This window comes from Saccopteryx leptura, chromosome 4 (genome assembly GCF_036850995.1).
Source record: "Saccopteryx leptura isolate mSacLep1 chromosome 4, mSacLep1_pri_phased_curated, whole genome shotgun sequence".
Taxonomy (NCBI): domain Eukaryota; kingdom Metazoa; phylum Chordata; class Mammalia; order Chiroptera; family Emballonuridae; genus Saccopteryx; species Saccopteryx leptura.
The window spans coordinates 61,659,269-61,668,367 of record NC_089506.1 but is presented as its reverse complement, the minus strand read 5'-3'; the positions used below and the strand labels follow the sequence as shown (position 1 = coordinate 61,668,367).

The 9,099-nt window shown below is 33.4% G+C and overlaps 1 non-coding gene across 1 annotated transcript; it reads right to left on the bottom strand.

The window, feature by feature from the left end:
- Positions 1–4,445: 4,445 nt before the first annotated feature.
- On the bottom strand, positions 4,446–4,566 carry LOC136404716 (small nucleolar RNA SNORA32). The gene has a single exon (XR_010751421.1). It is a non-coding gene; the product is annotated as a small nucleolar RNA SNORA32 (small nucleolar RNA).
- Between the last annotated feature and the right edge of the window lie 4,533 nt (positions 4,567–9,099).

Here is a 9,099-nt window from a genome sequence, read left to right as displayed (position 1 = left end):
TTAAATTTTGACTTCCTTATATTATTGAATAATTCTAGGTATTAAATAGTTATCTTACTTGTCATTGAAAAGATATTTGAGGGAAGATAAGTAATATACTTATTATTTCTTGAATGTAGTATATACTTAATTATTAATGATTAATAATAGACTTCTGTTTACTATTCATCCATTCACAATGTCATGGCTATTTTCATATATCATGGTCATAGTATCCTTGGGCATTCATATATATTATAGCATATGAGGATGTGAAAATTATTTCTTAGTGTCAGTTTATTATTTTACAACATAATTTTTATTAATATGAGAATTTGCAAAGAAACAAAATATAATTTGGTCTTATTTTACTGGGTTTATTTTTCTCTCTCTAAACATTCTGTTACCATATCTTCATAGTCGTTTATTCTGCTCCAAAATACTCTTCCAGAATTCTGCTGGTCCCTGATTTTTATTATTTCTTGGCCCTCCTTGATGTAACAAAAAGATAATATATAAAAGTATAATCTATTAGTTTAAAGCATAGAATTTGAAGTAATACTTGATTTCAGTGTTTTTCATGATTATCAGTCTAATACAGTCAATTTATAATAAAAACTTAATTTTCTTAAATACTCTATGGTACTTACAGCAAATAATGAATTGCTGGATTAACATTAGGCCTTTAGTAAATAAATGTTGTAGATTTGTTATTTTTTTTAGGTGGTTTTAAATGAGCTTTTAAAAAGCAATTTCAGCTTTTCAAACAGAAGTTACAGAGATAGTACTGTGTGCACATATACTCCACACTTAGCCTTCTCCATTAATAAAATTCTACATTAGAATGGTTCATTTATCTCAGCTAATAAACCAATATTAAGATATTATTATTAAATTCCATACCTCATTCACATTTCTTAGGGATTTTATTTCTAATGTCCTTTTCCTGTTCCAGTATCTCATTCAAGATGATCTATTGTGTTTAGTCATGGTCTTCTTGGGCTTCCCTAAACTGTACCAGTTTGATAGAAATTCCTTGTTTCTGATTACCTTGGCAGTTTTGAGGAGTTCGTTTCAGATGTCTTATAAAATATCATTCTGTGGCATTTGTTTAATATTGCCTTCATGGCAAGACTAAGATAATGAATTTTGGAGAGAATACTATAGAGGTGAAGTGAATCCTCATCACAGTGTATCAAAGATACATGGTATTAACATAGCTCATCACTGTTGGTGTTAACTTTGATTACCTTATTGAAGTAGAGTATATAGAATTTCTGCTTTTTTCTTCTTTCCATATCTTTGGGAGGAGGTCTTCATATTCAGCTCACACTAATGGAGTGGAGAAAGATATATCTCCTATTGGAGAAGGGAGTATCTCCATAAATTATATGCATTTGTTGTATATAGAAAAATCACCTATTCTCCACTAGTTACTCAGTCATTAGTTTATATTAATATGGATTTATCATATTTAATTTATACTTTGTTTTATAATTCAATATCACTTTTTTGCTTGTAAGGCCAGTAGCCACGGCCACCATCAGAGCCTCCTGGCCCATGCAGGTTCTCATTTTATTCAGACAGACGGTAATGAAACAACGAAGCCAAGAACTGGTGGGCCATTACCTTTAATCCTAGCTTGTACCTACTGGGCAAGAAAATATACACAATGGGAAAACACTTTTCTTTCCATTCAGGGATCCCAAAGCCACTGACTCATCTGATTATTCCTAGAATCAAAGGCCCCACCAGCCTTATTCACCTCTGTTCCCCATCTCCTTCTCTCTGCACAAACTCTGTACAAACTGCACAAACTGGCTTCTCCTTCAGAACTCTGCCATCTTGGCTGCCTCTCCCTGAAATGCTGATGGCAGGATCTAAGAGAGAGAGAGAGAGAGCCCATTTGCCTTATTTTAGTGTGTAGAAATTAAAGCTTTTAAACCAATATACAAATAGGGAAGTCTCTGATACAAAGCCACTTATCTGAGGCATAAATGGGATTCCTCATAAAAGTGCACCATTCCCTATCATGCAACAGTCAAGGGTGTGGAGAAAAGCTTAGTTTTGAGAAGACTTTAGTATTAAAAGGGAGGGAAAGGCTTAGTTTTAAAACTAAGCCTTAGGCTATAATGACTTTGCCAGCTTACAGCCTGCCTCCCACACCCAAAGCAAGCAAACATATACATTATATTTACAAACTTATTTGACCAACATTGTTTATTCAGATTTTTCCATTTTGGACATAGGGAGCTCTTTCAGTTAACTGATATATCTTTTTGACAGATACTCCCAACTATGAATATCTTGTATATTTTCTGCCATTTTTTCCCAGGAGTCTTGGTTCATTTAATTGGAGAATGATCTAGGAAACCATAATCAGGGAACTGAGTGTGCTCATTGATACTGGGTTATCATTGCTTCTGGGTTTTCTCAGCTGATAGAATAAGGCTTGCAGATGGCTGTCTTCTTTCTATGTAGCCTTTTTTTCTGTTTATACACATTCCTAGTGTGTTGTTGTTTCTCAATATATTCTTCTTGTAAGGATACCAGTCAGATTAAGGGAGATACCACTCTAATGGCCTCATTTTAATTTAATCACCTCTTTAAAATTCTGTCTCCAAATGCTTTCACTTTCTAAGGAACTGAGTGTTAGGGCTTCAAGATATGAATTTTGGAAGAACATAATTCAGTCCATATACTATTTTAAACTAAATGTGGTTTATATTAATGTCTTCTACTGTAATCCAATTATATACAGAACAGTCTCTCTTTGTTAATCTCTAAACTCTCACTTTGAAAGTGATAAGGCTAGTTTATCTGTTATCCATTTACTTAATTATTCAATTCCAGGATTCCAGGGTACATGTAGAAAAATATTAGAATTGTTCACTTGTACCCTTGTTTGAAACAATGTCATCAACTGGAGTGTAAGGTCTAAGTACAATTTCTTTTGCTTTTAGTCATATAGTCTCTATAAATTTCTAAAGATACTTAGGTCAGCTTCTCTTCTGCCACCCTCTTTACAGAGGTTACTTTTCTTACAATTTTAATTATACTCTTGGTTCCTGACCAACTAAATAATTGTTAAAATTAACATACATTAATGTAAACTCTTTGGACTGTACAGTCTATGGGTTTGAACAAAACTAGAGAGTTATATTGTCATTATTACAGTATCATACAGAAATTTTTCACTATCCTAAAAATTTCTATGTCTCACCTATGAAACCTTCCCTGAGACCCTGAAAACTACTTTATCTCTTTGTTGTTTTTATAGTTTTTCATTTTCCAGAAAGTCATATAGCTATAATCATATATTAGGTAACATTTCCAAGATGGCTTCTTTCATTTAGGACAGTGATTTTCAATTCATGTGGTACAGCACAGTGGTATGCTACAAAATTTTTAAAACATGCCATACCTCACTGTTTAGTCAGGAGCACTGACCTATTCTTTTTAGCTTGTCAAAATAATAATAATAATAATAATAATAATAATAATGACAAAAGCAAACACAATAGTTATCCACTGTGAATAAATTAAAATTATACTAATATATTCATCAGATTGGCAAAAAAATATATATTTTTTTGTGTGTGCTGCAGAATTTTAATAGTTTATGAGATGAAAAAAGGTTGAAAATTTCTGACTTAGGAATATGTATTTAAGAATCACCAATAGTTTTACATAGTTTAATAACTCATTTCTTTTTCTTGAACATTGAACATGTATACCATTTTGTTTTTCCTTTCATAATAGTTTTAGGGCAATGATAGAATTATTCCATGTGATTCCTGTTATTGAGCTTTTATTTTTCTTGTGGTGTGCTTAACTTCATTGAAGAACTAGAAAAGAGTTCTGAGCTGGTTTTTTTAACTATACTTTTGAGTTAAAGAGGTAAAATAGTAGTACTAAACAACTATATGGCTTCTTGTTACAGAAAATGCTTTTGGTTAAGGCAAATAGTTTGAAATAGCTAAATGGAGCAATACTAAGTTAGACAAAGAATAAGATCTTGAACCTTATTCTTTGTCTGTAATTTTAACTCCATCTGCGATAGTCCTATCTAGCATCAAGAAGAACACTCTGTTCTAGTTTTGGTATTTTTTTTTACAAAAAGTGTAAAGGTTTTTTGTTTTTTTTATTATTACATGTAACATAGGTGCACTTATTTAAAGTTAATATGTTTTTATTTAAGGAATTTTACATATTGGGAGTCCTTCACTGCAGTTTCTCCAGTTTGAGTCTTAATCCTTTTTTTTTCTCAATCCAGTTGTCATTTCAGTCAGTCCTATATAACAGTAATGGAGATGAATCATGTGATCACAAACTATTTGGTCACTAGCAACCTACAATTAGCAAGACAAACTCCAGAGATCTGAGACAGCTATTTAAAAACCTCACTAATTACCAATGGCTATTACAGTCACTTACAACCCATGTTATGAAAATAAGGGTTAATAAAATGTTCCCAATAGGCTGAATGCTAGCAATGTAGCAGAAAGAAAACCTAGTGGGAAAATGGTTTTTGGTCATGTCCATGGCAAATGAGAAACTGCATTGTAAAAGCCTTGGTAATGATCGACTAGTTTAACTTTTTAATATCCTGTTTCTTTTCCTCTAAAAGCATATTTTAAGTTCCCTAAGACTATTGTATTTCAGCTTAGTTTCTTTGTTGCTTCTAAAAGTACCTAGGGCTCCTACCATTAATTATATTTCTATGCTCTTTCCCATTATAGTTCTATTTTTAAAAATATTATTATGGTTATTAATATTGTCAGAATTTGGAAAATAGAGATACCATAAACTATAGCTTTTAGAAAACGTTTAGAAATGGTTAAATTTCAATTGGAACCTCATGAGTGATTATTGTTGTGGTAGGCAAAAAGGATGAGGGTTTGTTGTCAATGACATTCCAAATTAAGGTTGACATGCACATAGTACTAATTATAATATTGAGAGTAAAAAAACTGACATTCATGTGTAGGATAGGATGGAATTTGAGGGAAATAAGTGAAAATAATTTGACTTAAATGATATTAGAATTAATTGAAGTAGCCAACTTTTGAACATTTGGTTTTGTTCATAATTTCCATGGAGACATTTGATCCATTCCAAAAGGTCCTTGAAATTGTGTCCTGTTCAAAACCTCTACAAGCATATTAGTTTCACTCCAAATAATCCTTGATATTTGGTCCTATCAAAGATATCCACACTTAGAATATATCCCTGGGTTCCAATAGCTTATAACATATATTTATACTTTAGCTTTATGTAATTAATAAATAAAAATATGATCGTGTTATATTGGTCCAATAATTGTGTTGCCAATTATAACCCTTCTTTCTCGTCATGACCTTTTGGATTGGAACTAATGTCCTTGTGGACATTTTGGACAGGACCAAATGTCTGTTCATTTCAAGGGTGAGCTATTGTGTGAAAAGGTTCTTTATCAAATTCTCATATATTAAATCCAGTCCCAATAACTGTCCAAAAAGAAGAAAAATTCAGTCTACTTTAAAAAGGATAATCTCTTTTGGTACTATTGACAGCATAAGTCATGTATACAAGTTGTCTGGTCAGCTCTGATAACCTGTTTGCTTTTCTTTTCTTTTTCTTCTTTTTTATTTTTTTGCATTTCTTTACTTCGAAAATTTAAGACTCAACTTTCTAATTAAGTAGAAAGACACATAATTCTCTGAGAACAAAGCAAATAATTGTTTTACAGATTATTTTTTTTATTTTGTTGTGTGGAGTTTGTATTATTTCTAAATCCTTTTTCATTCTGAGTTGGTGGAAAACAGCTGTGTCTACTCTAGGGCACAAACATAATGTTTAAGGGCCATGTATAATTTTACATTGTTAGATATCTAGAATATTTGTGACATGCTAACGATAATGATAATAATTATATGCATGTAAATGCTGTAACATTAAATTTACATATAATAGACTCTTCTAGTGCCTTACACTTCATGTAATTATAGGGCTTTTGATAAACTGGTTTCTGGCAGTGATTTTTTTTAAAAAAAACCTTTCTCAAGTGAGAAGCAGGGGTTGGGGTGCCAGAGACAGACTCTCACATGTGCCCCGATCAGAATCCACCCAGTATGCTTGCTATGGGGTGATGATCTGTCCATCTAGGAGTATGGCTCTGTTGCTTGACAACTGAGCTATTTTAGCACCTTAGGCAAGGCTGTGGAGTCATTCTCAGCATCTGGGGCCAACTTTCCAACTGAGCCATGGCTATAGGAGGGGAAAAGAGATATAAAGAGAAGGGAGAGGGGGAGGAGAAGAGAAGCAGATGGTTGCTTCTCCTGTGTGCCATGACCATGAATTGAGTCCAAGACATTCACATGCCAGGCCAACATTCTACCACTGAGCCAAGCATCCAGGGCCAAGGCAATAAAAATTATTTCGCATAATTAGCCCCAAACCCAAACCTCATTTATGTGTTGTCTTTGTCTTCTTTTATACATTCCAAGTATTTCATCAGGGTCCTTTGTAGAAAACAACAAAAAAATAATTTAAAATGCACACTTAAAAAGTTATTTGAAGTTAAGACTGTGTGTGTGTTTATGTGTGTATGAGAACTCACTTAGAATTGAACATGACCTACTATACTCTAGGCACTCTCAGGAAGTTAAAGGTAATGCTGTATGTACTAGAATTCTTCAGAGAAACAGATGTAATAAGGTGTGTGTGTGTGTGTGTGTGTATCAATATAAATAAAGGAATTGGCTCATTGAATTTTTGAGATTGACAAGTCTCAAGATCTTTCAGGTAAATCTGCAAACTGGAGACTCTAATAAGTCTATGGTGCAGTTCCTGTCTGAGGCTGGCAGGCTTAACACCCTGTGAAGTGCCAATGTTTCAGTTCAAGTTGAAAGTTAGGAGAAAGCTGATGTCTCAATTTGAAGGCGTTTGATGAGAAAGAATTCTTTTCTACTCAGAGGAGAGTCAGCCTTTTTGTTATTTTCCGGGCTTCATCTAATAAATGAGGCTCACTGCATTTGGGAGGGCAATGTGCTATATTCAGTCTATTAATATAATGTTAATCTTATTCAAAAATGCACTCAAACACACACAGAATAATCTTTGACCAAATATCTGGGCACCCTTGGTCCAGTCAAATTGACCCATAAAATTAGGTATCACGGCTCTGGCTGGTTAGCTCAGTTGCTTAAGAGCTTCATCCCAAAACAACAAGGTTGCAAATTCAATCTCTGATCAGGACACACACAGGAAGCAACAAATGAATGTATGACTGAGTGGAACAGCAAATAAATGCTTTCTGCCCCCCTCCTCTCCCTTGCCCTTCCTCTCTCTGTCTTCCTAAAAATCAATCAATCAATTAAAAAAATTAAGTTGTGCCCAGTTAATTTGGTTGATTGGAACATCATTCTGGAGCATGGAGGTTGCAGGTTCTACTCTCTGGTCAGGGCACATAAAGGAGCAGCTAGATGTTCTTGTCTCTCTTTCCTTGCTTTTTTATCTCAAATTAAAAAAAATTAGGCATCACCCGATTTTGAATTACTAGAACTGAATACTAGGTTAATGATAAAATTAGAAGGAAGACATTGACACATTCTTTATAATAAACTGTAAATATTGGGTAGGTAGATATGTAGATAGAGATTCTCCCTTTTCCACTTTTGTCACTTCATAAGAGAAGGAAAGCTGGGGCTGGGAAGTCCAAGTTTCTAATTATTGTTTGTTTGTTTTTAGTGACCAGCCCTCAGCCAAGAGCCACCTTGAAGCTCATCCTGAGCTGCCTCATTAAAAAACAAGATACTCCTTTTACTCAGAAAATTATAAGAGTTTCAGAAGCTCAAGAACTAGGGTCAAAGACCAAGTATTAGAAATGAAGATGTTCCTAGTGCTCTTTTCACTTAGGAAATTACAAAGGTTCAACAGCTCTGTGCGAGGAACCAAGGACAGAGTCCAGTTATATTTTCATTATCTCATATCTGTCTTACACTAAACCTATGGAGTACTAGGGTATGAATTTTTAAACTTTGGTAGTTTTGAAGTATTTATTATATCTTTGGCTTTATATTATATTAAATTTGGTTCAGTTTTATATACCGCACTGCTATGTCCAGATTCTTTTGGGAGACAGTAGATACGGGACGTGACTCCTGTGTGGTGCCATGAATGACAGCACGAGAATGAGAGAGCACTGCAGGACACTGCTGCCTTGAACCTGCCCACAGTCCCTGAATATCACAAAACCTCAAACACTAAAGATAATTTTTAGTAGTTTAAGAATTTTTTTTTAAAGTTAGTCTTAAAAATTGAGCAAAATTGAGTTAAAGTGAAGAAACATAAACCAAGATGGTAGACATCTAAGCTAGAGAATGTGGTCTGAGTGGGATGGGGATTATGGTCTCTGTCTAACTTTTGTTTCAAGTTAGGTTTCCAAAATTCTATAATAGAATATCTAGTCGGGATGGTTTTCCCAAACCGCTGTGCTTTGCCTTTTTTTTCTGGGCTTCTCTGAAGTAATTTTAGAGCTATATAAAATTGCCTAGCAATTTTGAATTGTAAACAGATGGATGTGAGGGATGAGCACTTGTCTGACTCAGTGGGAAACGTGGCCTATCAGCAGTAGTGGGATTCAAATAATTTAACAACCAGTTCTCTACCCTAATGACCGTTTTAAGCATAAAAAAACAGTATGCCAAAAGGTAGTTTATTATTTCATGCATTTAATACTTAAATAAGAAAAATAAAAGAGATACACAAAGCTATATTATGTTATAAAAGAGTTTTAAAATATCAATAAAAATATTAAATAATACCTGACAAAAGACAATAAAACTGTCATTTAAAATATTTTCAATGACACCTTTTTACCTCCTGGTTGTTTAGTACTTTTTATCTTTACATTATATGTTTGTTTACTGAAGTAACAAACACGAAGGAATTAAAATGCAGTATTTCATCAAAGCTATAATGAGTTTTATAAAAGGAATAAATAAATATTACAAGCATAGTTCTGTCATTTTTTTTTTTTTTTTTTTTTTTTTACTTATGGACGGAATGAACATACTAAGGTGCTTAGAATACGCTGTTGCACAGATGAACGATAAAGAAGGGTAAGGAATGTAAAAT